Below are 13,159 nucleotides of genomic sequence, written 5' to 3'. Positions count from 1 at the left end.
GCAAAATTACAGTGAAACATCTGCTTTCCACCCACTGTGTTCATTTATTATAAACAATAACTTATGGCTGGTAGTACTGATATTCCTCTCAATATAGCAATTCCAAAATAAGATCTAGAGTTTAATTTTGAATGACACTTGAAGAGTAGTGTAATCTAAAGTGATTTTCTGTTAATACATAGGCTCTCATGTTAAAACCTTTATGCTTTTGGTAGATGTTAATTGTTCTGTTACTCTGGAATATTTATTCCTTTAAATTTTATGATGTTTCCTTCACCAAGATTATATAATCCTTTTTTATTATTGAAAAGAATCATAATTATGCAAATGATTATATTCAAGGAGACAAGCAGCAATTAACTGTGGAAGATAGGCTGTTACTGTAAGAATTGTGTTCACACTGAATGGAGTTGGATTTTTCTTAAAATAAACCTTTAATAAGAAAATTCAGTTGGTACAGATTTTAAAGTCAAGCAGTTCAGTGAGACTGGTTTGTACTCTTCCCATAGTAGTTTTGCATTTTAATATTTATAGTTTTCTTTTACTCTAGTATGCTTTTAGCTCTTGCCTTATTAAAAATGGCTGCTTCAGCAAGTAAGAAATATTTGTGGAAAATAATCTCACTCACTCTCTTTATTATTAAGAAAATTAGGCAATAATAACCATCTTACAGATTTTTTAAAACCTAAATGTGTTTGTTTTTATTTATAGCTTTTCTAAAATTAAAATTTTGTTTTCATTGTGATCCTTCAACATGCATTGAGCCAAAATTTCCCTTGGGTCTATTTTTTGGTACTGAATTGCACACAGAAGGAAGGGCTTTTACTGCTTTAAGTGGTGAGGCTTCATTTACTGCATTTCTTTTGCTTCTGTCACTGTTCAAAGGGTCCAATAAGACTTAGAGGTGGTTTTAACATATGTTTAAAATTTCAGATTTATTTGAGTTTAATTACTTTTCTTTGTATTTTTTAAAACTCAAGTATACACAAAGAATATAAAATATTACATTAGCTTCAGGTGTGGATCATAATGATTTGGCATTTATATACATTTCAAAATGGTTACCATAATAAGTCTAATTACCATTTGTCACTATATAAAGTTACTATTACTAAAATATTATTGAGTAAGAGAAGACTCTATACGTGGACATAACCAGATGGTCAACACCGAAATCAGATTGATTATATTCTTTGCAGCCAAAGATGGAGAAGCTCTATACAGTCAGCAAAACAAGACCAGGAGCTGTCTGTGGCTCAGACCATGAACTCCTTATTGCCAAATTCAGGCTTAAATTGAAGAAAGTAGGGAAAACCACTAGACCATTCAGGTATGATCTAAATCAAATCCCTTATGATTATACAGTGAAAGTGAGAAATAGATTTAAGGGCCTAGATCTGATAGAGTGCCTGATGAACTATGGAATGAGGTTCGTGACACTGTACAGGAGACAGGGATCAAGACCATCCCCATGGAAAAGAAAGGCAAAAAAGGAAAATGGCTGTCAAGGGAGGCCTTACAAATAGTTGTGAAAAGAAGAGCAGTGAAAAGCAAAGGAGAAAAGGAAAGATATAAACATCTGAATGCAGAGTTCCAAAGAATAGCAAGAAGAGATAAGAAAGCCTTCTTCAGCAATCAATGCAAAGAAATAGAGGAAAACAACAGAATGGGAAAGACTAGAGATCTCTTCAAGAAAATCAGAGATACCAAAGGAACATTTCATGCAAAGATGGGCTTGATAAAGGACAGAAATGGTATGGACCTAACAGAAGCAGAAGATATTAAGAAGAGGTGGCAAAAATACACAGAACTATAAAAAAAAAAAAAAAAAAGATCTTCACGACCCAGATAATCACTATGGTGTGATCACTGACCTAGAGCCCAGACATCCTGGAATGTGAAGACAAGTGGGCCTTAGAAAGCATCACTACGAACAAAGCTAGTGGAGGTGATAGAACTCTAGTTGAGCTATTCCAAACCCTGAAAAATGATGTGTGAAAGTGCTGCACTCAGTATGCCAGCAAATTTGGAAAACTCAGCAGTGGCCACAGGACTGGAAAAGGTCAGTTTTCATTCCAATCCCAAAGAAAGGCAATGTCAAAGAATGTGCAAACTACCACACAATTGCACTCATCTCACATGCTAGTAAAGTAATGCTCAAAATTCTCCAAGCCAGGCTTCAGCAATATGTGAACCGTGAACTTCCTGATGTTCAAGCTGGTTTTAGAAAAGGCAGAGGAACCAGAGATCAAATTGCCAACATCTGCTGGATCATCGAAAAAGCAAGAGAGTGCCAGAAAAACATCTATTTCTGCTTTATTGACTATGCCAAAGCCTTTGACTGTGTGGATCACAATAAACTGGAAAATTCTGAAAGAGATGGGAATATCAGACCACCTGACCCGCCTCTTGAGAAATCCGTATGCAGGTCAGGAAGCAACAGTTAGAACTGGACATGGAACAACAGACTGGTTCCAAATAGGAAAAGGAGTCCATCAAGGATGTATATTGTCACCCTGTTTATTTAACTTATATGCAGAGTACATCATGAGAAACACTGGACTGGAAGAAACACAAGCTGGAATCAAGATTGCTGGGAGAAATATCAATAACCTCAGATATGCAAATGACACCACCCTTATGGCAGAAAATGAAGAGGAACTAAAAGCCTCTTGATGAAAGTGAAAGTGGAGAGTGAAAAAGTTGGCTTAAAGCTCAACATTCAGAAAACGAAGATCATGGCATCTGTTCCCATCACTTCATGGGAAATAGATGGGGAAACAGTGGAAACAGTGTCAGACTTTATTTCTTGGGGCTCCAAAATCACTGCAGATGGTGACTGCAGCCATGAAATTCAAAGATGCTTACTCCTTGGAAGGAAAGTTATGACCAATCTAGATAGCATATTCAAAAGCAGAGACAGTACTTTGCCAACAAAGGTCCGTCTAGTCAAGGCTATGGTTTTTCCTGTGGTCGTGTATGGATGTGAGAGTTGGACTGTGGAGAAGGCTGAGCACTGAAGAATTGATGCTTTTGAACTGTGGTGTTGGAGAAGACTCTTGAGAGTCCCTTGGACTGCAAGGAGATCCAACCAGTCCATTCTGAAGGAGATCAGCCCTGGGATTTCTTTGGAAGGAATGATGCTAAAGCTGAAACTGCAGTACTTTGGCCACCTCATGCGAAGAGTTGACTCATTGGTAAAGACTCTGATGCTGGGTGGGATTGGAGGCAGGAGGAGAAGGGGACGACAGAGGATGAGCTGGCTGGATGGCATCACTGACTCGATGGACGTGAGTGTGAGTGAACTCCGGGTGTTGGTGATGGACAGGGAGGCCTGGCGTGCTGCGATTCAATGGGTTGTAAATAGTCGGACGTGACTGAGTGACTGATCTGATCTGATCTGATATTCACTATACATTACTTCCCCGTGACTTTTTTTTTTTTAATAAATGGAAGTTTGTACCTTTTAATTTCCTTCACCTATTATTTGTCCCCACCCAACCTCAGTCAGCTTACCTTCTGGTAACCAAGTTTCTTTTTTGTACAGTATGTATGAACCCATTTTGGTTCTGTTCACCTCGTTCATTTTGCAGAATTCACATAAAAGCCTTTTGCTGTCTGACATTTCATTTAGCATAATACTCTCTAGACCAGCAGTCCCCAAACATTTTGGCACTAGGGACTGGTTTCATGGAATACAGTATTTCCATGAACTGAGGGAGGAAGAGTTTCGGGGTACATTGCAAGTGATGGGGAGTGATGGGTAGTGACAGATGAAGCTTTGCTTGCTCACCCACTGCTCTCCTCCTACTTTGCAGCCCGGTTTCTAACAGGGCATGGACCAGAACCTGTCTGCATCCTGGGGGTTGGGAATACCTGCTGTAGATGCTGGAGGAGGTCATGGCAACCCAGCCCAGTATCCTTGCCTGGAGAATACCATGGACAGAGGAGCCTGGCGGGCCCTAGTTCATAGGGTCAAAAAGAGTTGGACATGATTAAAGCAACTTAGCACACACGCAGGCTCTAGGTCACACATTTTATTGCAGGTGTAGATTTCATTCTTATTTATGGCTCAGTAATGTTCCATTGTACATATGTGCTACATCTTCATTAATTCACCTGTTTATGAACATTTAGGTTACTTCCACATTTTGGTTATGGTAAATAATGCTGCAGTGAACATTTGGGTGCATGTATATTTTTGAATTAGTGTTTCTATTGTCTTTGGATACTGTATTGCTCTCATCCTATTTGTGATGCCAATTGTCTCGCTGTTCACACTGTCCACACTGTTTGTTGAATGCAAGATAGGTAAAGTATGAGTTAAGAGGCTGGTAGGAGACTCGAGGGGCCTTAAGAACTGAAGATATGTTTATTCTCTTCTGACTGGCACTGCAGCCACAACACAGCCTCTCTCCTGGATGACATACAGCCATAACAGCAGCCACACCGTAACCAAAACATAGTCATAACAGAGCTATAACATAGCATCATATAGTGTAAGCATGATGTCGCTCCAATGTAGCCACAATGCAGCAACATCCAGGGCTTTCATGGTGAGGTTTATACAGGCGTACTGCACAAAACAGCTCCTGACAAGGTGAGTACCTCATGACCAAGCAAATACTTTGTGATCAGGCGAGTTCCTTGTGATGCACATGCACAGTGTTTTAAGTGATCTCAGCTGTTGCATAAACATTATTTACAAAACATGGAGCAAGAGCGAGAAGCTGTTGAGATAGACTAACCATGCCATCTTGGCTAATTTGCTCTTTCTCTACAGATACATACCTAGGAAAGGAATTCCTAGAACCATTGTCATTCTGTGTTTAAAGTTTTGAGGAACCTCCACCATTTTCCATAGTTGTTGCACCAATTTACATTCTGACCAACAGTGTAGGAGAGTTCCTTTTTCTTCACAACCTCACCAGCATTTATTATTTGTTGTCTTTTTGACAATAGTCATTCTCACAGGTATGAGGTGATGTGTCATTGTGGTTTTGATTTTCATTTCTCTGAAAAAGTGCTGTTAGGCATCTTTTTATGTACCTGTTGGCCATCTCTATGTCTTCTTTGGAAAAATGTCTATTCAGGTCCTCTGCCCATGTATAAAATTAGATTGCTTCATTTTTGACATTGAGTTGTATGAATTCGTTGTATATTTTGGATGGTAACCCCTTACCAGATGTATCATTTGCATATATCTTCTCCCAATCAATAGATTGCCTTTTCATTTTGTTGACTGCCTTTTCATTTTGTTGATAGTTTCCTTCACCATGCAAAAGCTTATTAGTTTGCCATGGGTATTATGATAGGAATATATTAAATATTTAGATTGCTTTAGGTAGTCTGGGCATATTAATAAAATTAATTCTTCTAATTAATGAACATGTTATGACTTTTCATTTATTTATATCATCTAAACTTTCCTTCATCAATATCTTAATAATTTTCAGAGTACAAGTGTTTTACCCACTTAGTTAAATTTGTTAGATATTTATTTCTTTTTGATGAAATTATAAATGGGATATTTTTCTTCAATTCTCTTTTTCATAGCTTATTATTAGTTTAGATTAATTTTGTATCCTGTAACTTTGCTGAATTCATTTAGTAGCTGTACATATTTTGATGGAATGATTTCATTATTTTATCCTTTACTATTTTCTATACATAATATTATGGAGAAGGAAATAGCAAGCCACTCCAATATTCTTGCCTGGAGGATCCCATGAACAGAGGAACCTGTCAGGCTACGGTCCATAGGGTAATACAGAACTGGACACAACTGTAGCAACTTAGCCTGCACACATACATAATATCAAGTCATCTGTAGATAGAGATTTTTATTTTTTCCTTTCCAATTTGGATGACTTTTATTTCTTTTCATTGCTTAATTGCTCTAGTTCAGTTCAGTTCAGTTCAGTCACTCATTTGTGTCTGACTCTTTGCAATCCCATGGACTGAGCCATGCAAGGCTTCCCTGTTCATCACTAAATCCTGGAGCTTACTCAAACTCATGTTCATCGAGTCAGTGATGCCATCCAACCATCTCATCCACTGTCATCCACTTCTCCTCTGGCCTTCAATCTTTCACAGCATCAGGGTCTTTTCCAATGAGTCAGTTCTTCCCATTAGGTAGTGAAAGTATTGGAGCTTCATGTTCAGTATCAGTCCTTGCAATGAATATTCATGACTGATTTCCTTTAGGATTGACTGGTTGGATCTTCTTGCAGTCCAAGGGATTCTCAAGAGTCCTCTCCAACATCACAGTTCAAAAGCATCAATTTTTCAGCTCTCAGCTTTCTTTATAGTCCAACTGTCACATCTGTACATGATTACTGGAAAAACTATACCTTTAACTAGATGGACCTTTGTTGGCAAAGTAATGTCTCTGCTTTTTAATATGCTGTCTAGTCTGGTCATAACTTTTCTTCCAAGGAGCAAGTGTCTTTTAATTTCATGGTTGCAGTCACCATCTGCAGTGATTTTAGAACCCCCCCCCCCCAAATAAAGTCAATCACTGTTTCCATTGTTTGCCCATTTGCAATGAAGTGATGGGACAGGATGCCATGACCTTAGTTTTCTGAATGTTGAGTTTTAAACCAAGTTTTTCAATCTCCTTTTCCACTTTCATCAAGAGGCCCTTTAGTTCTCTTTCCCTTTCTGCCATAAGGGTGGTATCATCTGCATGTCTGAGATTATTGATATTCCTCCCAGCACTCTCAATTCCAGCTTGTGCTTCATCCAGCCTGACATTTTGCATGATGTACTATGCATATAAGTTAAATAAGCACAGTGACAATATACAACCTTGATATACTCCTTTCCTGATTTGGGACCAGGCTGTTGTTCCATGTCCAGATCTAACTGTTGCTTCCTGAATTCATACAGATTTCTCAGGAGGTATGTCAGGTGGTCTGGTATTTCCATCACTTTAAGAATTTTCCACAGTTTTTTGTGATCCACACAGTCAAAGGCTTTGACATAATCAATAAAGCAGAAATAGATGATTTTCTGGAACTCTCTTGCTTGATATCTGGTTCCTCTGCCTTTCCTAAATCCTTCATGTACTGTTGAAGCCTGGGTTGGAGAATTTTATGCATTACTTTGCTAGTGTGTGAGATGAGTGCAATTGTACAATAGTTTGAACATTATTTGGCATTGCCTTTTTTTGGGATCAGAATGAAAACTGACCTTTTCCAGTCCTCTGGCCACTGCTGAGTTTTCCAAATATGCTGGCATATTGAGTTGAGTTCAGCACTTTCACAGCATCATCTTTTAGGATTTGAAAGAGCTCAACCGGTATTCCATCACCTCCACTAGCTTTGATCTTAGTGATATTTTGTAAGGCCCACTTGGCTTTGTTTACCAGGATATCTGGCTCTACACGAGTGAGCACACCATCATGGTTAGCTGGGTCACAAGGTCTTTTTTTGTATAGTTCTTCTGTGTAGTCTTTCCACCTCTTCTTAATATCTTCTGCTTCTCTTAGGTCCATACCATCTCTGTCCTTTATTGTGCTCATCTTTGCATGAAATATTCCCTTGGTATCTCTAATTTTCTTGAATAGATTTCTAGTCTTTCCCATTCTATTATTTTCCTCTATTTCTTTGCATTGACTACTGAAGAAGGCTTTCTTATCTCTATTTGCTACTCTTTGGAACTCTGCATTCAAATGGGTATATTTTTCCTTTTCTCATTTACTTTTAGCTTCTCTTCTTTTCTCAGCTATTTGTAAGGCCTCCTCAGATAACCGTTTTGCCTTTTTGCACTTCTTTTTCTTAGAGATAGTCTCGATCACTCCCTGTTGTACAGTGTTAAAACCCTCCGTCCATAGTTCTTCAGGCACTCTGTCTATCAGATCTAATCCCTTGAACCTATTTGTCACTTCCACTATATAATCATAAGGGATTTGATTTAGGTCATACCTGAATGGTCTAATGGTTTTACCTACTTTTTTCAATTTAAGTCTGTATTTGGCAATAAGAAGTTCATGATTACATGGGAGCCACAGTCAGTTCCCAGTCTTGTTTTTGCTGACTGTATAGAGCCTCTCCATCTTTGGCTACAAAGAATATAATCAATCTGATTTCAGTATTGACCATCTGGTGATGTACATGTGTAGAGTCTTTTCTTGTGTTGTTGGAAGAGGCTGTTTGCTATGACCAGTGTGTTCTCTTGACTAAACTCTATTAGCCTTTCACCTGCTTCGTTTTATACTCCAAGGCCAAATTTGCCCGTTTTTCCAGGTATCTCTTGACTTCCTACTTTTGTGTTCCAGTCCCCTATAATGAAAAGGACATCTCTCTCTCTCTTTTTTTTTTTTTTAGTGTTAGTTCTAAGAGGTCTCGTAGGTCTTCATAGAACTGTTCAACTTCAGCTTCTTCAGCCTTACTGGTGAAGCATAGACTTGGATTAGCATGATATTGAATAATTTGCCTTGGAAATGAACAGAGATTATTCTGTCGTTTTTGAGATTGCATCCAAGTACTGCATTTCGGACCCTTTTGTTGACCATGATGGCTACTACATTTCTTCTAAAGGATTCCTACCCACAGTAGTAGATATAATGGTCATCAGAGTTAAATTAGCACATTCCAGTCCAGTTTAGTTCACTGATTCCTGAAATGTCGATGTTCACTCTTGCCATCTTCCGTTTGACCACTTCCAATTTCCCTTGATTCATAGACCTAACATTCTAGGTTCCTATGGATTATTGCTCTTTACAGCATTGGACTTTACTTCCATCACCCATCACATCCACAACTGAGTGCTGTTTCTGTTTCACCTCCATCACTTCATTCCTTTTGTAGTTATTTCACCACTGATCTCCCTTAGCATATTGGGCACCTACCAACCTGGGGAATTCATCTTTCAGTCTCCTCTCTTTTTGCCTTTTCATGCTGTTCATGGGATTCTCAAGGCAAGAATACTGAATTGGTTTGTCATTGCTCTTGTTAAGACTTCTATATTGAATAAAAGTGGTAAGAGTTGTTTGGTATTCTTGACTTGCTTCTGATCTTAGATGAAAAGCTTTCAGCTTTTCTCCATTGAGCATAATGTTAGCTGTGGGCTTGTCGTGTATTGGCTTTTATTATGTTGAGTTAGTCCCTCTATACTGACTTGAAAAATTTTATGATAAATGGATGTTGGATTTTATTAAATGCTTTTTCTGTATCTAATAAGATTATCACACATTTTATATATTTAGTCTTATTAATATGGGTTTATTACATTGGTTGTTTTGTGGATGTTTGTCTATCCTTTCTTCCATGGAATAAATCCCACTTGGCCATGGTGTATGATGCTTTTATTGTATCATTGAATTCAGTTTGCTAATATTCCATTGAGGATTTCTGCATCTATGTTCATTAGAGATATTGCCTCATTTTTTGTATCTGATGTCTTTCTGGTTTTGGTATCAGGGTAGTGCTGACCTTGTAAAATAAGTTAGGAAGCATTCCTTCATCTTCTATTTTTGTAATAGTTTGAGAAGACTAGACTTTAACTCTTCTTTAAATAGTAGGTAGAATTCACCAGCACAGATTATTTTGTAACTCAACAAACCTGGATCCAATTCCTGCTATTTTCACTTATTTTAACTCCATGCACACATGTGTGTGCTAAGTCACTTCAGTTGTATCTGACTCTTTGTGACTTTATGGACTGTAGCCAACCAAGCTCCCCTGGCCATGGGATTCTGCAGGCAGGAATAGTGGAGTGGGTTGCCATGCCCTCCTCCAGTGTATTTTGCTGGACCAGGAATCTAACCTGCATCTCTTGTGTTTCCTGTGTTGGCAGGAAAGTTCTTTATTTATGTAGCCTTGGGCAGATTACTTAACCTCTTTGAGTCTCAGTGTGTTCATTTGCATAAAGGCTTTAATAACAGAACCTGCTTCATGAAAATTAACTAGGTTAATCCAGGTTTAGCATAGTGTCAAGAACATAGTAAGTACGCACATTGATAACTGCTGCTATTATTTCCTGTGTGTGCTAAGTCGCTCAGTTGTGTCTGACTCTTTGCGACCTTATGGACTGTAGCCCACCAGGCTCCTCTGTCCTTGGGATTCTCCAGGCAAGAATATTTGACAGGGTAGCCATTTCCTTCTCCAGGGGATCTTCCCAGTCTAGTGATCTAACCCAGGTCTCTTATGTCTCCTGCATTGGCAGGTAAGTTCTTTACCACCCAGTACCACCTGGCAAGATGGTACTACTAGTACCACCTGGGAAGCCCTTCTTATTGAATAGTGTGTACTCTGAAAAACTGAGTCTAAAATAAGATTATACCAGTAGCTGTCTTTGGTAAAAAAGCAGAGATGGAATAAAATACCAAAGTTTGCAATGAGAATTAACTTCTTAGTTAATTGATTTGCTTACATTCAGATGCTGATTTCTCACATGTGCAAGAGAGAGAAAGAGAAAGAAAAAAGCATGATGAAGAAATCTGTCATCAATCGAATCAGGTCATCTCAGAAAAAAACAAGATGTTTACATATGTTGATTAGGTCAAGAAAATCCCAAAGCACCAACCAGCACCCTTGAATTGGCTTTCATGTTCTCACAGGGCCTGGGTAGTTTAACTGGAAGGAATTGCAGAGGTGCTGAAACTCTAATATTTTGGCCACCTGATGCAAAGAACTGACTCATTGGAAAAGACCCTGATGCTGGGAAAGATTGAAGGTGGGAGGAGAAGGGGACAACAGAGAATGAAATGGTTAGATGGCATCACCAACTCAATGGAAATGAGTTTGGGTAGACTCCGGGAGTTGGTGATGGATAGGGAGGCTGGACGTGCTGCGGTTCATGGGGTCGCAAAGAGTCAGACACGACTGAGTGACTGAACTGAACTGATTTGATGCATATGGTGATAATTTGCTGCATTTAAATTGAGAACTCTCAGGTTTTCATGGAATCTCAGGCTGAAATGAACCAGTTAAGGAAATTCAACCTAACTTATTAGCCTGGGATCAGTGGGGTAGTGTTCTAACTTAAAACATTAAATATATTAATAAATAGGTTGAAGACCTAGGGAGTATCACCGCTTCAAAACCACCATCTACCACCACCACTTAACACAGTCAGTTCCTGTCTAAGCACCGTGAGTTTTATGGGCAGAGCAGATAGTAGGGCAGAGGCAAGTCACTGTGGGACTCAACAACAGACTTTTGAGTGAAGCATATCAAGAAAGAAGCCACTGCATATTTTTTCTGTTCTTATTCCCCATCCTTCATAACTTGCTGCTTGAATCTTAGCCCTGTCTCTGCCATTGACTAACTCAGTGCCCATGGACAAATCACTTATATCCTCTCTTTCTCTCTTAGTTTCCTCTTATATAATCTGAGAGGGTAGAATCTCTAAGGTTCTTTCTAGCTCTGATAACTTATGATTCCAATACTAACAGAAGATTAAGAAGGAAAAAGGGAACCTGAGACTAGAATGCATGACTATAGGTGGATGAGTATGGGCAGCTCTCTGAGTCCAGTTCCTGGAGTATGATAGTGAGTGAATCTTCTCCCCCAAAGAAGGTTATTCTCACATGCTGTCTCTGATTAGCAGTGGTGTGTGTGTGTGTGTGTGTGTGCATGCCTGTGCATATGTGTTGTATGTGTGTGAAAATAGAGAAAGAGATAGAAACAAATGAATCAGAGTGAGAAGATGAAGAGGAGAAGATATTGGAGGGAAGATGGGACTGGGGGAATAACAAACTCAGAATCTTTTGAAATGTTTCCTTTTACACGTCTATTCCTTCTGAGCCTCTGTAGGAGCTCTAACTTTAGAATAAAACACATTTTTAATTAGTTTTTTCCAAATTATTAATAAATTACTCAAATCAAACTAGATCTTCAAGCTCAGTAAGCTTCCCCAGACAACTGCTATCACAGAAAACTCCTTCAGGCTGATCAAAGAGAAGCAGCAGAAGTACTTTAGGGCTTCTGCTCCCCATCCACAAACAGACCCAACTATGTGCTTTTCAACAAGACCAATTCATTAACAGAGAAAACTGTTAATAATACTGGATTAGCTACCTGAGAGACCATCTGTGCCTCTCATTCTGAGGCAACTGAGAATGACTGGGTTGGGACAGTTGCATCATTTTCATATAGATCAGAGGCAGGACTTGTGGGAATTAAATATTTGAGACTGCTCTTCCTGTTAATATTTACTGTATGTTACCTTATCTTTCTTTCAAGTCAGTAGTCTTAAAGTAACATACTCTTTCAAAGTATTTTTCTTTTCATAAGCTGTGGACTGGACTCTCATAAACAGTGACATGACTATAAGAGACAGATTGATTGTACCAATGTCCTCTAACAGTAGAGATTATAATAGAATTTTTACTAGAGACATTCTAGGATATTGCTGCATCCCAATATATTGGTGCTTATTCTATTCATTCATGTCCAGGGGTAATTTCAGTAAGGTTTTATCCAGGAGAATCACATTTTAAGTGGATCCCTTTTTTTTTTTTTTTTTTTTTTAAGAACAAGCAGTTCAGTGGTAAAGACTCTGCCTGCAATGCAGGAGCTGCAGGAGTTGCAGGTTTGATCCCTGGGTCTAGAAGATTCCCCTGGAGGAGGGCATCACAAACCACTCCAGTAATCCAATGGACAGAGAGCCTAGTGGGCTACAGTCCATAGGGTTGCAAAGAGTTGGACATGACTGAAGCAACTGAGGATGCACCAAGTCTATTTTATCATTTTTGTCTTACAATTGGTACTTTTGGTGTCAAGTCTAAATTCTCTTTGCCTATCCCTAGATCCTGATAATTTTCTCCTATGTTTCTGAAAGTTTTACAGTGTATATGGGGTATTTCTGTATTTTGTGTAATGAATGCCTAGTTACTACAGAAACATGTATTAAAAAGGCTGTCCATCCCCCACTGAATTTCTTTTGCCTGTTTGTCCAAAATCAGTTGGGCACATCTGCATGGGTATATTTCTGCATTCTATATTTTGCTTAATTGTTGTATAGGTCTATCACTCCATCAGTAGCACACTATTTTGAAAGCTATAGATAAATGTTAGGCCTTAATACCCCACATGATTCTATTTTTCAAGATTGTTTTAGCTATTCTAGGAACTATGCCCTTTCATATACATTTCAGAAAAAATCTTGTCTGTGTCTCCAAAAAAAAAAAAAAAGCTGGGACTTTGACAGT

This window comes from Bos taurus, chromosome X (genome assembly GCF_002263795.3).
Source record: "Bos taurus isolate L1 Dominette 01449 registration number 42190680 breed Hereford chromosome X, ARS-UCD2.0, whole genome shotgun sequence".
Taxonomy (NCBI): domain Eukaryota; kingdom Metazoa; phylum Chordata; class Mammalia; order Artiodactyla; family Bovidae; genus Bos; species Bos taurus.
This window is presented reverse-complemented; position numbering follows the sequence as displayed.